This window comes from Mauremys reevesii, linkage group 3, assembly GCF_016161935.1.
Source record: "Mauremys reevesii isolate NIE-2019 linkage group 3, ASM1616193v1, whole genome shotgun sequence".
In the NCBI taxonomy this organism is placed as follows: domain Eukaryota; kingdom Metazoa; phylum Chordata; order Testudines; family Geoemydidae; genus Mauremys; species Mauremys reevesii.
In genome coordinates this window covers 40,533,372-40,552,158 of record NC_052625.1, presented here as the reverse complement: position 1 = coordinate 40,552,158, position 18,787 = coordinate 40,533,372, and the positions used below count along the sequence as shown (strand labels likewise).

Genomic DNA, 18,787 nt, shown 5'->3' with positions numbered 1-18,787 from the left:
TAATTTTACTGAATGGCTCCTTTTCCTTAGATTAGGAGAAAAAAATACTGCAGGAATGCTCAATTAACCTTCTGTATATCACTCATTAATTAATCTGTGCACAGGAAGGCCCAATTACTTTTCCTTGGCAGTTAGAGGTAATTTACATCTCAGCAACGTATACAAGCAATTCAAATTATACCTGCTAATCAGCATTGCCTTGCATTAATCAATATTGGTTTTACTCTTATAATGGCAGCATTCTCCTACAGTACCTTTTTTGGGTCCTTCTGGAGGACCTCAGAGTCTTTGCCCAAAATAATTGCATGACCTGAAAATTCTGCCACTTCATAGTTTAGCTGCTCTCCCATTAACGGATATATCAAACCAGGGTATCAACATGGGTCCTTGGGGAGAACTGCTGTGAAACTATTAATCTGCTGCTGAAGCCTGACTGTAGATATTCCTACTTGGTTTCCATCTTGTAGCCGGTTTCTGAGTCATGACAGAACATAGTCATAGGCTGAGAGACAATTTAGTTTCTTCACTAGCCTTTTGTGAAGGACCTTGTGGCAGGCTTTTTGAAAGTCCAAATTAATTGTGTCAGTCCATTCTCTTCTAGCCTTTATTTTGCAGGCATGCTCCAATAATTCCATTTGATTGAAGAGGCATGGTTTTCCTTTACATGACTCAGTGGCAGCAGGCAAGGGAGTAGATTTACCACCCCACAATAGAAATATTGGAGGGACTGAGTAGGGTTGCCAACTTTCTGATTGCAGAAAACCGAACACCCTTGCCCCACCCCCTCCCAGCCCCTTTCCCCAAGGCCCACCCCTTCTCCAAGGCCCCAGCCCTGCTCACTCCATCCTCCCTCCATCTGTCGCTCGCTCTCCCCTACCTACGTTCACTCGCTCATTTTCACCAGGCTGGGGCATAGGAATGGGGGGCAGGAAGGGGTGTGAACTCCAGGGTGGGGCTAGAAATGAGGATTCAGAGTGTGGCAGAGGGCTCAAGGCTGGGCCAGGGGGTTGGTGTGTGGGAGGGCTCCAGCTGGGGGTGTGGGCTCCAGGGTGAGGCCAGAAATGAGGGGTTCAAGATGCAGGAGGGGGTGAGAGGTGCAGGATCTGGGTGGTGCTTACCTCAGGCAGCTCCCAGGAAGCGATGACATGTCCCTCCAGCACCTAGTTGGAGGTGTTGCCCCCATCTGCAGGTACCGCCCCACAGCTCCGATTGGCTGTGGTTCCTGGCCAATAGGAGCTGCAGAGCCAGCACTTGGGGCGGGGGCAGAGTGCGGAGTCTCCCTGGCTGCCCCTGTGCATATGGGCTGCAGGGACCTGGTGGCTGCTTCTGGGAGCTGAGCAGAGCCAGGGCAGGCAGGGAGCCTGCCTTAGCCCTGCTGTGCCGCTGACCGGGTTTTTAATGGCCTGGTCAGCAGTGCTGACCAGAGCCGCCAGGGTCCCTTTTCGACTGGGCGTTCCTGTCAAAAACTGGATGCCTGGCCACCCTAGGGCTGAGGTACATTTCTCTCCGCATCACCCGATGTTTCCCAACCCCCCAGTATCTCAGAGGCAAGAGCGTGATCTCACTATGTTTTTGCCCCTGTATGCATACACCAGGGGGTGGGCAGAAGCGAGAGCGGACCCTGGAAGACAGGCTGGAGTGCCTGTGGCAGCCCACAAGGTCTGACCAGCCACCAGGGAGCAAGTAGGAAAAGTTCTCCTCCCTCTGCCTTCCAGCCACCACAGAGCCTAGTGGAGATATCCGGACTGGAGGATAGGCAGGAGCATTTGTGCCAGCTGAGGGGATGAAGCGGCAGGAGGAACCATCACTGCCAGGCACTAGCCACCAAGGAACTAGGGTGACCAGATAGCAAATGTGAAAAATCGGGACGGGGGTGGGGGGTAATAGGAGCCTATATAAGAAAAAGATCCAAAAATCGGGACTGCCCCTATAAAATCGGGACATCTAGTCACCCTACAAGGAACAGCAGTAGGAACTCCCCAGAGTCAGCTTCCCCCTGCCTGAGTCTCAATAACTCCCTCTCCTCTCCCTCTGCACCCCCATTCACAACTAATTTCGCCCTCCCCTAGGCTGATTTGTCTTAGCCTGGGCACTTGGGCCTTTCATTAGGCAGCCCAATTCACTGAATGGCTAGTAAGCAAGAACAACACTCTTTCTAAAGAAAAAGAAGTTGGCAGGCAATGGCTTACAAGAGACATAGGCACAAAAATGCTTTTACTTAGCTGGCAGCATCTGCCTGATTGACAGGTCATAAGCAGATGCCTCCTATCTTTCCAGATTCATTTTACCAGTGACCAGAAAAAAACCTCAATTTTTCAAGAGACAGATGATCAGCAGCTAGAAGAGAGGTGAGGATTCTAGTGCCACTTTTAGAAGGCCCATGGAAGGTGGTTTGTAAACAGTTTTTAGAGAGAGGAAATGGGGATCCCTACAATAAAAAAAGATTTTCAGGCCTATTTTTTCTGGTCCTTCTGCATCCAGAACTTCATCTCCTTCACTGCTTCTTAGAGTTGCACCGCACTGTCTCTTTGCTCTCTTACCCAGCTGTCTGAAGGCAAGAGTCAAATCCTCAAAATTTCAAGTGAAGTGTCATTAATTTTGACCTATTAAGCTTGGCCAGCAGTGTTTAAAAAAATTAAAAGAATGCCAGTGACTGCACATGCCTGCCCAGAAACATCATTACTTATTGAATGGATAAAATATGAGGGGTAACCTGCTACATAGCAAGGCACATCCTAAAAATGACAGATCAAAAGCGAAACGTGCATTTATTGCATCTTGTATCAGAGGGGTAGCCGTGTTAGTCTGGATCTGTAAAAGCAACAAAGAATCCTGTGGCACCTTATAGACTAACAGACGTTTTGCAGCATGAGCTTTCGTGGGTGAATACCCACTTCTTCGGATGCAAGTATTCGGATTGCATCTTGCTTTTCAATAAGCAATAGGCAGAGATGTGTCAATCAATTCAGAAATCACTGAAATATTTTTTTAAAATACTAAACTCCACTTCATACATTTTATATTAAAATCTTATTAAAATATCTCTTTTTTGCCAAGAATTTCTCACATACAAATATCCCCCACTGCCTCATGCTCATAGCTGGGCTGGATGCTAATTAGCTCATCCTGTTAGAGTGACTTATAAATGTCATTACAGATGGGTACAGCACTGATGACAGCCCAAGCTGGGGAATGTATCACCACTCAGTTACACAAGCTGCTAGGAAACAAGAAGAGTGGAAATTGGAAGATAAATCTGGGACCTTGGAAGCACTTATTACAGATTGAAAGATAAACCATCCCATTGTCAGAAAGAATCCAGAATACTAAACCCCCCCACACAATTTTCATTACACCGCTGACAAAAGATACCCACAGTCAAGTGTAAGATGTTTTTAAACATGGTGTAAAATAAAATCAACGATAAATTAACATGAGTAATATTCTGAAGTCCATATTACAAATTACTACATCAATGTTATAAAATATTTAGGGCCTGTTCCTTCAATTCAGTGAGATTGCTCGTCAGCAAATATTACTCAGCGTGGCTGTGGTGGGAGAAGCAGGCTTAGAAAGTCAGTGGTAGGATTCTGTGCTGGCATCGGACGGGTGCAAGCCAGTACAGACTCCCATTATGTTTAAATTCTTGACAATTTCTCTCCCCACTTTCAGAGAGAAAACGGGCCCAATAGACAGCAGAAATGATACAGCTCTGCATGGAGGGCGTGATGTAAGGAGCCTGCCTTTGCAATGCAGATTCCCCATCCATTAGTGCAGGGAACTGGGTTTAGAGGGCAGCAAGGGGACAGTGGCTGCACGGCTTCAGAGAGCAAACTCCTAATGGAGCAACAGCTGTGCTGCGCATTCTGACAGGGTGGGTTTTTTTCTCCCTCACCTTCATGTAACCTTGCTCCATACACAACCCATTATTCAGGTTATGTGTAGGGTACAGTATTTGGGCCTAGGACTTCTCACGGACTCGATTTGGCAAAATTTAAGAAAGTCCTTGTAGCAGGTGAAATCCAGGTACACTTGTGGCTGGCTTGGGCTCTTAAATTAGACTTTAGGTGAATAACATTCCATTTAGTTCTTGTTGGTTTTCATTATCAACCCCAAGCATTCAAATATCATGAGTCGGGATTGCAGAAGTCATGAGAGTGCCTGAAAAATGAGTTTTAAAAAGAATTTTGGACTTTGATTGGATATGGAGGCAGTTGTCTACAAATGCTTCATCTGGTCCCTAAGTACCACCCATGAAAACTCAGCCTCCACAGGTTTCCAGTCTCTTCAACTCTTCACTTCTCTCTCCCTTTCTTAAAGGATTGTTTAATTTTATCTGATACCAGTTTCTTCAATATTTACAGAACATTTTATCTTGTTTTATTTGTGCTTGTGTTTTTCCTTTGCACACTGTGAAGGGAAACACTCACTGCCAGTGACACCGGTCAGACCAGGGCATGGCAGGTTGTCTTCCTCCTAGGCATTCCCCTTTCTCATTACAGCTCTACTGCGTGATGGTCTGTCCTTTTAGCAACAGAGTTCTCCAACCGTACACATACAGAATTCAATCACATGGAATTCTTCAGAAGTCAGAAAGGAATTCTGAGCTTCCCCCTTTGATTGGGATCTGGATCCTTGCACCTTCAGGATCTGCCCCAGCTAGGTTCCCTGTCATTGTTCCCTCTTCAGAGCTTGGTAGGCAAGCCTGGGCCTACCCTCTCCATGGATTCCAATCCAAGGCTCAGTGTTAGGCAGCTAAGACCTACACTTTGGTGCACTACGCAGCTGTCTCCCTGGATCACTCCCTACCAATGTCCACTCTTCTTACAGGAGTAAAGTAAAGAGCTGAACACAAAATTAAAGTTTCTGACTTCAAAAATCACCAGGCCCTTCTTTGCTTGCATGCTAAGTCAGGTCAGTATTGCCAAGCCTCAGGCAGCATGATTTCCTGGGGTTTTCCTTCCAGCTCCCCTAACCATCTGCCTGCCCCCAGGCTACTCTGCTTCCCTTTTTAAGCTCTACCTCCAGAGTGTGCAAGCTTTGCAGGTGAGGTGAGGTGAGCTGGGGTGGGGCCAGGCCACCTGGTCACAAAGCAGCTCCTTAACCCCTTCTTCTCCAGTGTGGGGTTTGTATATCCACTGTGACAGGGTATACCAGGACCTTTGAGGCCCCCTGCTGGAAGCCTTGCGGTCCTACCACACCCCACCTCACCTCAGGATAGGAGCAGCTGGGTCCTCCAGGCCCACCTGGAAAAGCTGTGGGGAAGCTGCCAATCAGAGTCCAGCAGGCTCAGCTAACAGGAGCTGCAGAGGTTGAGCAGGCCAGGTTTGGCTGGGACCTGAGTGGCAGAAAAGGTGCTCTGCTCTGGCCACAGGAGCCTGAGAGATAACCAGAAGTTGAGTTCTAGGTGCATTTTGCATCGTGGAAGGAGACCACGAATCCAGAGATGATCCATACCTGCTGATAGTGGGGGGGGGCACAATTTAAAGGTTTGGCCACCCTTGGAACAGCATGAATCATGCCCTGCTCCTCAAGCAGACCCCCCTTTACTCTCAGTCTCCCTTCCCAGAAAGCAGCAGCCCCTCCCTGCAGCTCCTAGCTGTTGCTCCTGCCTGTCCCCATGGAGCGCAGCTTGCTAGCTCCAGCAGCTGCTGCAGAGGGAGGGGGCCCAGCTGCACCATGTGACTAAGCAGGACCGGCAAACCCTGGAAGAAATCTGGGGAGGTACATGACCTCCCATGTACTGCTCACACACGGCCTCTGCATGAACCTGAGAACAGTACCCCTCAGAGACTAGGTGACAGCGAAGAGATCCACTGGGAAGAAGCCCGGGGAAAAACAGTAGCAGCTAATTTACAGTGTTAAAGGGAGCAGTGCATGACTGCTGTTCACAGAGTCCCTGGGTTGGGACCCAGAGTAGCGAGCGGACCTGGGTCCCACCTCTGAGGAAATGGCCTAAGCCATGAGATGAGGATAAGACTCTTTACTAAAAGCCCAGAAAATGGTGGGAGTTTAAACAGACCAAGAGAAGGGGCTGAAGACCCGGGAGAGGGCCAACCATCTGTTGAACTTTGCCACCTAGGAAGGGGACTGAGCTTAAGGGGTGACTGGCTGGAGAGCTGGGGCTGTGAGATCAGGTAAAGTCAGTCTTGAGGGAGAAAGCCCTGGGGGCAGTGCTCTATAACAGGGCAGGGACAGACTTAAAGTGAGCACAGAAGGGGCTGAGAACTGAGCCCAGAAACAGGGCTAAAGACACTAACAAGGGCACTGCAATAGGCCCTGTTGGACCTTTGTTACCCCAGCAGGGGTTCATCCATTATTGACTGTGTGACTTAGCTGGAGGGCTGAGCCACTAAAGACCCACCTACGAGGTCAACAACCTACGTGGGATGCCAGGAGAAAAATAAAATTGCAGCACTGCACCCAGCTGACAGGATGCACTCACCAGAGGGTGAAAGGCTCTAAAATCAACAACTGTCTTCGCTCAATGCTTTTTTATTGCTTCCCCTGTTGTGAATCGGGGAAACGTAAGCATTTTGATTAATGGACTAGCCACTTGGTCAGCTGACTCTAAATACTCATTTGATTTATACAGAACAGGAGAGCGGGTGTAGAATTACAGAATGGAAATTCAGGAGATGAAGGGGTTAGGCAGAAATCGAAAGAAACTCTGCCTCTAGATATTGTGACTGCATGGAGCCAACAGGGGACACCTGGACTCCCTGTCCTAAAATAAGGAAAAACAAGTTACAAACAACATGAATCTCACCAGTAACTGCACACCGCACCATAGTAACTCTAGCTCAGGAACCAACCCATGCAACAAACCTCGATGCCAACTCTGCCCACATATCTACACCAGCAACACCATCACAGGACCTAACCAGATCAGCCACACCATCACCGGTTCATTCACCTGCACGTCCACCAATGTAATATTTGCCATCATATGCCAGCAATGCCCCTCTGCTATGTACATCGGCCAAACTGGACAGTCTCTAAGGAAAAGGATAAATGGACACAAATCAGATATTAGGAATGGCAATATACAAAAACCTGTAGGAGAACACTTCAACCTCCCTGGCCACACAATAGCAGATCTTAAGGTGGCCATCCTGCAGCAAAAAAACTTCAGGACCAGACTTCAAAGAGAAACTGCTGAGCTTCAGTTCATCTGCAAATTTGACACCATCAGCTCAGGATTAAACAAAGACTGTGAATGGCTTGCCAATTACAGAACCAGTTTCTCCTCCCTTGGTTTTCATACCTCAACTGCTAGAACAGGGCCTCATCCTCCCTGATTGAACTAACCTCGTTATCTCTAGCTTGCTTCTTGCTTGCATATATAAACCTGCCCCTGGAAATTTCCACCACTTGCATCCGAAGAAGTGGGTATTCACCCACGAAAGCTCATGCTGCAAAACGTCTGTTAGTCTATAAGGTGCCACAGGATCCTTTGTTGCTTTTACAGATCCAGACTAACACGGCTACCCCTCTGATACTTGACACCTACTGAACGTAATTTTTATTTATAAAACATCTAACTTCTAGTGTAATAGTGACAATCTAATAGTCTGATCATTTTCAGGTTTGCTTCCTGAATTGTATGTGTGACTCAAAACAGATAGAAATTGAATGGAAACACTGATACATTGTTGCCTTGGCTGGTATAATGGTTATAGGATCAACTGGCAGGCAGCATTCATTTATTATGATAGGAAGCATGGTCTTTGTATTTCTGGTGTGAAGCCAGTCCTCCAGGTCTTCAGCAGCATCCTCCCAATGTGCAACCATCTCTCTTCAACAAATTCTCAGCCCTGTCTTGCAGATGGATACTAAAAGGGGGTTGTTTGATCCTCTGTAAATCTGGCCCTTCTTCAGAGGTGGCTAACACCCCACTTTCAATGCAGATGTCCTATTCTTCCTAGAGCACTACTGTTCTGCCACAAGAAATGTTTAGCTCCTGTGGAAACCACTGTATCTCACTGCATCCTTTGTTGTGCAAATGTAGGCACGTGAATTTCTGGGACAGTCTGGCATGGTTCTTCTGGATGGTATTGCCCAAAAGTTCTCTTTAATAAGACACTCTGGAGGTCTTCTAGAAAGATTTACACACAGAGCCAGTCTCTAGCATTGCCAACCAACCTCTCAATTCTGAGAGGATTTATAACTATTTTACCCCTGCTCATGACTCCTGAGAACAATCTCCTTTATGAAACTGTGGATCAGATCAACTTGGTTCTAGAGGAAGCTGAGTTTTTCCAAGAGCTCACCCTTCTGCATCCAATCCTTTTTGATTATTAGAAGCAAGGACCTTTGCTACTTTGAAGGATAAGTTGATAGCTCTTCCCTCATCATTGTCCAAGGAGGAACAGACAGAGGGGAAGCAGAGCGGTAGGTCTGACTCCCTGCTCCCCAGGTGCCACAGTGGACCTGGTATCTGGGAGGTTCAACTGCAGTCCAAACCCTCTCTTTGCCTGAAGTCTGGCTGAATGTGTGACACATTCAGGTTGGGCTGTAGTAATGTGGAGGTAGGTCACCACCACAAAACCAGGCATAAGCGATGGGGCAGGGCTGCAGGAACACACGGGTTGAGTGTAAATGTCAACCGAGGTGCTGGACACTTGGCAGATCCATCTAGGCACTATTATGTTATAATAGCTTACACCATAGCTAGCTATACCCACTATCTGTCTATGAACCAGTACACTCAGTCCGAAGGTGGGACATGGGCACAATATCATTTCAGTGTAGTGACTTTCCTGGCTAACTCAAGAGTGGAATCAACAGCAGGCAACTATGTTGTTTATGCCTCTGGGATACCACAGCATTCAGATACCATGGTAATGAGGGCAATATAAACGCCTATATAGATAATAGATTCAGTCTCTCTCACTCAAAGCTGAACTTCCTCGGGGTTTATGGTAGGGGAAACAGAAGAGGATCATCTGAGCCCTGGGAACCCTAGGAAAATTATACCCACTTGCTTCTACTTGACACTTATCTCCCATCCTAAACTGGTGCAAGGAATTAATGCTTTATCCTTTGAACCAATGGAGCTGAAGTACAGATAAAACAAAAAAAATCACTTGCCCTATCACAAGATCATGGGGCTACATTAAATGAATAAATATGGCTCTGTCATGTGAGCCTTTTCTGTAAGCCTCTAGATATATTTTATCACTTGCAGTAGCCACAGAATAAAAAGACATTGCTGTTACAACACTGGCAACTTTGAAAACAAATGAGGTATCATGTGATTTAAAGAATTTCCAATATTTTATCTAAAAAGTTGATAAAGCTGCAAGGTTTGTACTTGTAAAGAACTGTCTGCTCCAGTCCACATCTCTCCCATGTCTAGTATTGCCAAACTGAGCAATACAAATTACAAGTTAGGAGTACAGGTGGCAGAGCCTCAGTAAAGTCCTGACATTTAGAGTCTGGGGGATCCCTTTTCTCCCGTTCCTCTATCTAACACAGAGCTATATCACCCCTCCTACAGAAAATTCTCTGGGAGAGGAAGAAAAGAGAAAATATCAGAGGAAATTCCATATGTTGGCACCAATCCATCCAGAGCATCAGCTGGTATAAATTGGCATTGTTCTGTTGAAGTCAACGCTATTTAGACTTACACTGAGGATCTGCCCCTATGAGTTTCTAACTTATTATCACATTGATTTGCATACTTGACCAAGAGGTATCATGCTATAAACATTTGGATGTTCTGAGCTCTTGGTTTAAGCCAATTTATTGAAGTCATTCATGGAATTAGTCAAGACAGGGTGACCCATAAAGAGAGAAAAGAACTTCCATAAGTGCAACCAGCAGTAGTCATTTAAATGGTGGTATGATACAACCAACCATATGATTGCTTGAATACATAAGGTTTACAGAATTGACTTGAATGGGTTTTTGAGGGCACACAGCAAATCACAGGATGGGACTCTAAAAGTGAGGAGAGTAACTTGTGTAGCCACTGGCAACTGTGCCAATTGGTGTAAAATGCTATCCAATCAGAACTCAAGGCAGGGAAGAATTAGCTCTACTATATGCTGGCATGGGCACAAGAGAGGAAGTATCTGATAATTCTGGCTGGACTGGCAGCTCGTCAATTGCTGACTGCAATGAATAAATGCCTTGTTTTGTTCTTACCAGAACACCTAGCAACCAATCAGTCCATTTTTTCCTCTCTAAAGATATGATTGGATTTTTACGTATAGAAGCCAATGAATCGATACAAGTACTAAAGCTTCTCTCCGCTTCCAGCTAACATCTTTTTAATCCCGCCCACCTTGATATGCAAAGCCATGATTCAAAGTGTAGTGAAGAAGAGCATTTTGACTTTTTTCCATGTGTATCTTTCATGAGACATTTTCCTTCAGACCCCTTTTGTTAGCTTTTGTTATTACTGCAGTCACGTTGCGTTTCTTTTCATATGGTGTGTTGTGTGTTTGATAGCCAGCCTCTGCCTGCACATTTTTTAACTTAATGAAAAGGGGAAAGTGTTCTTTCTTCTCCCTTCTATCTGTACAAAACTACACAAACTAGGAATGTCTAAGGACATAATTCCAGGCACTCTACAGCTCATTTAAGAATACGCTACCGCTACCCCAGCCAAAAAAATAAATAATGAGATTATTATCCACCGTGGAGATTTTACACTCTTTACTGAAGTAGCTGGTACGGGTGGGTCAATGTTGGAGACAGGATGCTGGGCCAGAGAGATCACCAGTCTGCTTAGTATAGCAATACCTATGTTCTTATTAGGTGTTAGACATTATGTTACTAGACAAATATGTCAGGCCAAAAGCCAAGCCTATCTCCTGCATTACATTGAAGGATTAAGCTGCAAGCACATTCATTTAATAGTAATTTAATGGCCTCATTAAGAACTCGACTACATCAGTTTTATGCAGCATAACTGCACTGACTTCAGAAGAGTTATTCCTGACACTAGAGGTTTCTTACAGTCAAGTAAAATCAATCTAAATGCAAAACCAGCATAAGTCAGAGAGAGATCAGGCCCTTTCTTCTGAAACACTCTCTAGCATTGAAACCTTAAGACAGAGAAACAGTAATAACTAGTTCTTCAAAGCTTTAAATCTTTTTGTGTTAAATTATTGCTAATGATGTTCACAAAGCTAGATCCTACATTGATTTAACTATGTTGCTCATCGAGGTCATTAACCAACCAGCTTGCAGCCTGTGAAGGCTCATTAAAAGAAATAATTTACATTTTATTTTCATTAAGTTTATTTTGTGAATTTGCAGGGCAAGACAGGAGGTGTGGTCAAGACCCTGTGCATTGCTCTAGTCCTTAATGTGAGACTTGGGAGGTTCAAGTGGTGCAGAGGGCCTTTTGCTGGACGCTGTTGGTGCAAAATTCTTCTCAGAGAGGGTAAAGATTTCATTGATAAATGACCCACAAACATATTGCAGCAGTGGCAAAGCTCAAGCTCAGATAACACATTTGAGGACACTTTGTTTGCAGGGTATTTTGCAGCTTTTATACAAGCCAGTTATAGAGCTATCAATATGATTTAAGATGGAAAATACTGAAGCTTGTTAACTGTATTACCTTGGCAATATGTTTACATTAGGGTAAAAACCAACAGCAGCAGCACTCCCCCAGGAGCATGATGGCACTGCTGTGCAGTGCACTATGGGCATTCATCATTTAGATATGATCTCCTGATCCTCTTCACGCAGAGAACATACATAGTGTGGAGAAATGTCAGATCCAGGAGCCATCCATTAAGAGACATTTCTAGTTGTCTTAAAAGGATGCTTCCTGCCCTATCATACTGAATATATGGTGGGATGGTGACAAGAAGAAAGGATAGGAAAGGAAAGGGGGACAAAAAACCCTCAGAACTGAAGTGGTAATTTATTAAGGACTGGAAAGAGGATGCAGTAAATAGCAGCACCCAGGGAAAGAATCTATTAGCCATTAGGTTAGCAGAAGACAATTGGTCACATTAAGTTGTCTAATTTCATATCAAATCAGATTTAAGAGGTCCATATATGCTATATGGTACATTAGACCTGATTTATACAACAAAGTACCACCTCTTTCACAATTTAGCTGTATGTGAATCCTACGATAACTGTGCAAAGTCTCTGTGTGCATGCAGTAAAAGCAAATAAATCCCAGCAAGAAAATAACTTCTGCACTTCTAGGTATTTATTATAAAGATGTAAAAAAAGACTTTAAAATAATGGCAAGTGGTGGAGCAGCTGGAGTGGGAAGACTCAATGGCATTCTGAAAACAGACCCTGTTAAAGTATCTAGGCATTCTTTGCACTGGTCACAAGCTAACATTTCTTGGAGCTCCCACCTTTTTTCCAGCTCTCACAATACAGGCAAATAAAAGCCATGTTTCTGAGAATAAGTTTTTCAATGTTAAAACCCCACTGGTTATTGGGAATGCTTCAGCACTAGTTATCTATCCCCTTGGCCCAAACCCAGGCTGCAACAGGCTTTAACCGCAGGTAGTACATCAGTAACTCCAAGCTTTGATGCTCTGTAGGACCCCAGTCACTACAATGTGAATAATTGGTCTCACAATTCATGGTGACAGGTGGGAAGGTGTCCAGCAGGAAGTATTAACATAGTAGCAAAAGTGGCTAAAGAAAATTCCATTAGAAAGCCAAAACAGATCCTATGGAGACTAAGGCAAGCCTGGTATTTCCTCATGGGTGGTCCAGAAATCCTGTTTTAACCCATTGGTAGAACTTTCTGTTGCGATAGCTACTGGAAGAACTGACAGCCCAGGGGTCAGCAATCTTTCAGAAGTGGTGTGCCGAGTCTTCATTTATTCACTCTAAAATAAGGTTTCACATGCCAGTAATGTATCAGAGGGGTAGTCTGGATCTGTAAAAGCAGCAAAGAGTTCTGTGGCATCTTATAGACTAAGAGACGTTTTGGAGCATGAACTTTCATGGGTGAATACCCACTTTGTCGGATGCATGAGATGCCAGTAATACATTTTAACCTTTTTAGAAGGTCTCTTTCTATAAGTCTATAATATATAACTAAACAATTGTTATATGTAAAGTAAATAAGGTTTCAAAATGTTTCAGAAGCTTCATTTAAAATTAAATTAAAATGCAGAGTTCCCCAGACCAGGACCAGGACCCAGGCAGTGAGAGTGCCACTGAAAATCATCTCACATGCTGCCTTCGGCATGCGTGCCATAGGTTGCCTACCCCTGGCTTACAATTTACCAGCTCCTTTAAAAAAGGACATTCTCTCCCCTCACCCGATCAAATTAACAGCCAGCCAGTGGACTCTCCTAAAAACTTAATTTTCTACACATCAGCATGTGACTGGAACAAGAGACTATGCTGCAAGATGGGTGTGAAGCTCTATACATGAAAGCGTCCCATAACATTCTTTATGGATTATACACCTCTGCTTGTTAAAAGCTCATGGGGCTTTAGATAAAGTCATGACTACAGTATACTCTGCTATTCCCCACGAAGATCATGACTATTGTGAAAGGCTGCACTCCAGAGGACACTGTTGCATATGGATCATTTTAGCACACAAACTGAGTCAGAGATGGAAGAGGCAGTCTCCATTTCTGATAGCTAACAATTAACTTATGTTTGAATTTTTTCCCTATAGAAGTTGTTCCTAGTTTTAGTTGTCTCTGATTCTTCCTGTCCGGGTGAAATTCCTCATAAGTCACTGTAGCATGCACTCCCTTCAACTCTACCAGCATAATGATTTAGTTTTGTTAACCCAGAAGTGTCTTTCCTTTATCTTTTGTACTGTTTGTGTTGATTGTATACTGTTATTCTTACTGAACCAGGAATCCAGGCAGGGGAGCAGCAGAAGCTCTACAGTGAAAGGGAGCGAGAGAGAAAGAGAATCTTTATTAGATTAAGTTTCTTGTTCAGTGTTAGAAAGAAGTGCCATTCTGTGATTCTTTACCATCGTCACACATAGTATTCATGAGCTCCAGCCATTTGAATTATGAAGATGGGAAGTTCTTGGATGTTTAGCTGAAGTCCATAGATACTGACCTCTGTCATGCAATAGTGTTATTAACTATTTATAAACTGGGGCCAGGAAATGAAGATGAGCCCACCTATGTATCATGTTGGTTGGGGAAGATGAACTCGCCTATCTGGTGGGTTCATACCAAGCCATTTCAATGGGTGTGAGGTATGAAGACATTCATGCGAGTTTTACATTAGTAAGTATCAAAGAACTTGCAGGTCTATTCCCTTTGCATTGCTGTAATCCCCATTAACTATTATCTGGCATTGGAGCCACTGAACTCATTACACAAACTTTGAATAACTACCAGGATATTATGTAGTTTGAGCACTGGAGGGTAAGGAAAAAGACAGTGAAGTACTCACTTTTCACAGCAATTGAAGGCTCTTACCAAAATGATGGTGTTTTGGGTTAGAAATGAACTGGATTGAAAGATTTGTGCTAGGAGGCACTTCGATTAAAAAAATGCTTCCCCTTTCTTTTCCAAAGCATATAGACAGTACTGTTGCCATTGTCATACTTCTTGTACTGTATAGACAAAAAAACAGCATGCTCTATTGTGAGTTTGACTGTCAGAGCCTGTGTTGGTAGGAATGGGGGTTGGTGGGAAGAGGTATGTTCATGGCATTAGTCCCTGTAAGCATGGCTGACATTCAAAACAATGCAGTATGAGCCCTTCTGCACCAGCCCTGGTCTGCTAGCTGGTGTGGAGTCCCAGAGCCCCAGCCCACCAGCCACCTGTCCCCTCCCAAAAGTCTGGAGCCACTGTTAGGAATAAATACCCTGGGTCATGACATTCAATCCAGCTCTGCAGGACTACCATTATTTAACCCTGTGTATTTGGGAATGGACTCACTAACATATGCTTAGATAAATGAGAATCGACGTCTTTGATTTTCTTTGGCCCAGGAAAAAGGATCTGATATTTCTCTTGTTAGAACACAAAAATCTCTTCGTACAACTGAGGTACCTACCAGAATGCAGGCAAAGCTGCACAGTGTCTAGATGAAAGATGCTGAACATTCAGAGATGGAGAAATATACTCCTCAAGTGTCATAAAATTTCAATGGTTTCAATTACTTCTGTACCCCACTCTGTTTTAATCAGCAACGCGTGTACAAGCATATAAATCTCACATTGCAGACCCTCCAGGTTAGGATCAGATATTACTATAATAAGCATAGCACGCAGCAATCAGCCCAGACTCCTACAGTGCTGTTGTATCGTAATATCTTTGCATCTAATGCCATGTTCCAAATTATAGCTGGCAAGCATCTTAGCTTCACACAATAATGCCATATGGAGTTACATCTGATACTGTTTGAGTAGAACTCCTTCTCATCCAGAACACATCAAACAGTCCCACAGATACACTATGGTGTTTAAATATTAGTAATTCAAATGTGAAAGCTACATATAAAATGTGTTGCATATTAGAAAAAATAATTCTTGCACCAAGAATAAAAAAGGTTATTTGCTGTATTTTAGCAGCAGAACCTGTGTATGCAAATAAGATGCTTGCATGCTTACCTATAGGCCACTTTTACCAGCAGAGCAGTTATGGAGTTAGAGTTATGGAAGGGTTATTAGTTAAGAGAGAAAAGGACTTAAGAACATAACTGCCATACTGGGTCAGCCCAATGGTCCATCTAGCCCACTATCTTGTCTACCAAAGTGGCCAGTAGCAGCACTTTGGGAGAGAGAGGCACACAGAACAGGCCCCTTCTGTTCCCCACCCAGCTTCTGGCAGTCACAGGTTTCGTGTCACCCTACACATGGAGTTATATCCCTGACCATCTTGGCTAATAGCCATTGATAGACCTATCCTCCATGAACTTGTAAACCCAGTTACACTTTTGGCCATCACAACATCCAATGGCAATGAGTTCCACACGTTAGTTGTGCATTGTGTGAAAATATTTCCTTTTGTTTGTATTAAGCCTGTTGCCTATTCATTTCATAGGGTGACCCCCAGTGTTATATTGTGAGAAAGAATAAATAACACCTATTCACTTTTTCCACACCATTCATGATTTTATAGACCTTTTATCACATATAATCATAGACTTTAAGGTCAGAAGGGACCATTATGATCATCTAGTCTAACCTCCTGCACAATGCAGGCCACAGAATCTTACCCACCCACTCCTGTATCAAACCTGTGTCTGAGCCACTGAAGTCCTCAAATCATGGTTTAAAGACTTCAAGGTGCAGAGAACCTTCCAGCAAGTGACCCATGCTCCACGCTGCAGAGGAAGGCGAAAATCCCCCAGGGCTTCTGCCAATCTGCCCTGGAGGAAAATTCCTTCCCGACCCCAAATATGGTATCAGCTAAACCCTGAGCATGTGGGCAAGCCCTAATCTTGTCTTTCCTTGTATGGAAGCCATGCCATACCCTTGCTCATCTTTGTTGCCCTTCTCTGAACCTTTTCCAGTTCCACTATATCCTTTTTGAGATGGGGCAACTGGAACTGGACACAGTAGTCAAGATGTGGGCACACCACAGATTTATATGATGCCATTATGATGCTCTGTCTTATTGTTTATTCCTTTTCTAATAATTCCTTCTGTTCCACGTGCACAACTAGCAGCAGCTAGGGCTCAGTCAAGGCAGATTAAAGAGACACAGCATTAGATAGTTTACATGCAGGTGGTAGCTGTGGGCAAGTTTACTGTCCAAATGGGGGGGTTCTGTTTCAGTTTCTTTGTAAAGGGGGTTGATTTCTGTGGTGAATTTAGTCTTCTAGAAGGAAGAAACAAGTCTTTCATTTATCCACAGGAAAGGCAAAACAATTCCTCACCAACAAGTCTCAACCCTGATCTGTCCAGATCAGGGATAGAAAGAGAAGAATAATTCAGTCTCCTTTTATTTGTATAGTATCAGCAGTGCAGAGTGTTTTCATCCACAGTCAGCCAATTCAATCCTTTGCTGCTGAGACTGTTAAGGTTACCAATTAAACCCATTGTGATTTTTGGGGAGGTGGGAGGGGTTTGGGGCAATTTAGTTTTAGTTATGAAGCCACATGTTCAATACAAACTGATTTGAGACCATGATACTTATTTCAGATAGCCAAATAGCCAATAGACAGTATCCCACTTTGAGTAAGTACATTCCAGGGCAGGAGTCTAGTGACATAGTGACTTGATACATCCTATTACCAATCCCCTGGGATGCCTCCTTCCCTTTCACAAAATCCATTTTCTAAGTTAGGTATTTGCTTGAGACTCCTGTATTGGCCAGGGGGGCTTCCCTATAGCATGTATTTCCATACTCCCTACACACCGATGAAGAAAATCCAGGTGAATGAATGCATTTTGCATAACATCTTAAAAGGAGGTATATTGGGACTCTGAATTGCAAGAGGGAGTGAATTCCAGAGCAGAGGGACCCCCTTACCTCCTCTCTCCACAAACAGAGGGAAGGCCCTACTGCCTGCTCTTCTAAGGAGCACCAACCTGAGGGCAGACAGCAAGATGGTTCTCTCAATGCAACTGTTGTGACAGAGCATACGGGAAAGAAGTTGTGAGAGAGATGCATTCTAAGCCATGGAAGGCTTATTTATCTTGGCAGGTTTGTCACCAGGAACGTCAAGGGTTGACCCCTGCACCTAAGGTCAGTGTGGTCAAAGTGCTCATCACTTAAGAAGTTCCCCTGCAGCCGTTGGACAGCTATATAGGAGCTGACAGGAGGCGTGGCAGCCTTGACCACTCAGCTATAGCTTGCACAGAGATAAAATGTCTGTCTTAGTTTGACAGACGCTTTACTTCAGTCTTGCCTCTTGTGGATTTTATGGGCTCACACACAAATGCATGTGCAGCAGAGCAATTGCTCTCTGGATTTAATTAAAGAAACTCAAAGTTTGGCAGGCCAACAGGCACAGACAGACTTGACTATGCAAAATGTGATATTTCTGATTTGAACATCTGAAGCTACAGAACGAATATTGATTGTGCAGTGGTTTGCTGAATGGTAATTTTCTTTATATCTGTCCAAAACCTACAGTGTATTTTAACAAAGTCATTCTGTGAACACTTTCATTTGGGATCTCTGAAAGCATATGGTAGAGTCAGAGACCCAGTATGCTGTACTAGATGACTGAGAAAGGGACAGTATTAAACACTTGTATCTTTAGTAGCATTACCATAAAATCAGAGAGCCTCACCATCTTTCTTTGCAATGCCTGTGCTGCTGCTCCTTCATCCATACAAATTCAAGGGAGGTGCCAAAAATTATTAAATGATTCTTGCTCTGTAACTAGCTCTTCACTGAGCACAATTCTCCATGTTGCTTCCAATTTACATAAACAAGGGGGATGGGTCATCTTGCTCCAAGGGTTCATCCTGGTTTTGGTGGAAGATTTTTGGAAGATTAGGACCTTCCTTTAGTCAGCTAGAAAGGGCTACTCTTTACCTATTTGTTACTGTGTTCTTCTGGTAATGTATAGCTGTAGGAAACAAATCCTGCTGTGTTTACTCAGTGGAGTCAATGGGGAGTCTGCCAGAATTGGACTGAGTAAGGAATTTTAAACTAAATATATAAAGAGTCATAAGTTATTTACATGTACATTGCAATAAAGCTGAAGCCTCTGAAGTGCAAATAGGTGCCTGGTGTTTAAGGGGCTCTTAGGCCATAGCTCCTTTTTTGGGTTGACCATAATGCAATTTGTTAGCAACAGTTGGTTTTTTTTGGGGGGGGGGGAGGTTTACCCCCCTCGTTACAGGGCAGCACAGCCTAGTGGCCAGAGTCCACAGAAGTAGCCTCTGGTTACAGGGCCTTGA

General features: G+C 44.0%; 1 protein-coding gene across 6 annotated transcripts in view; it reads right to left on the bottom strand.

The window, feature by feature from the left end:
• The window catches only part of PRKCE (protein kinase C epsilon), a 501,798-nt gene that overhangs the window by 416,642 nt on the left and 66,369 nt on the right, over window positions 1-18,787 (bottom strand). Inside the window, exon 1 of one of the 6 annotated variants that reach the window (XM_039531439.1) lies at window positions 1,119-1,173. The exons of the other annotated variants lie outside the window; for them this stretch is intronic. The gene's annotated coding sequence lies outside the window, so the exon portion shown is untranslated. Of the gene's footprint in view, window positions 1-1,118; window positions 1,174-18,787 lie in introns of those variants that run through there. 6 annotated transcript variants of the gene reach the window in all.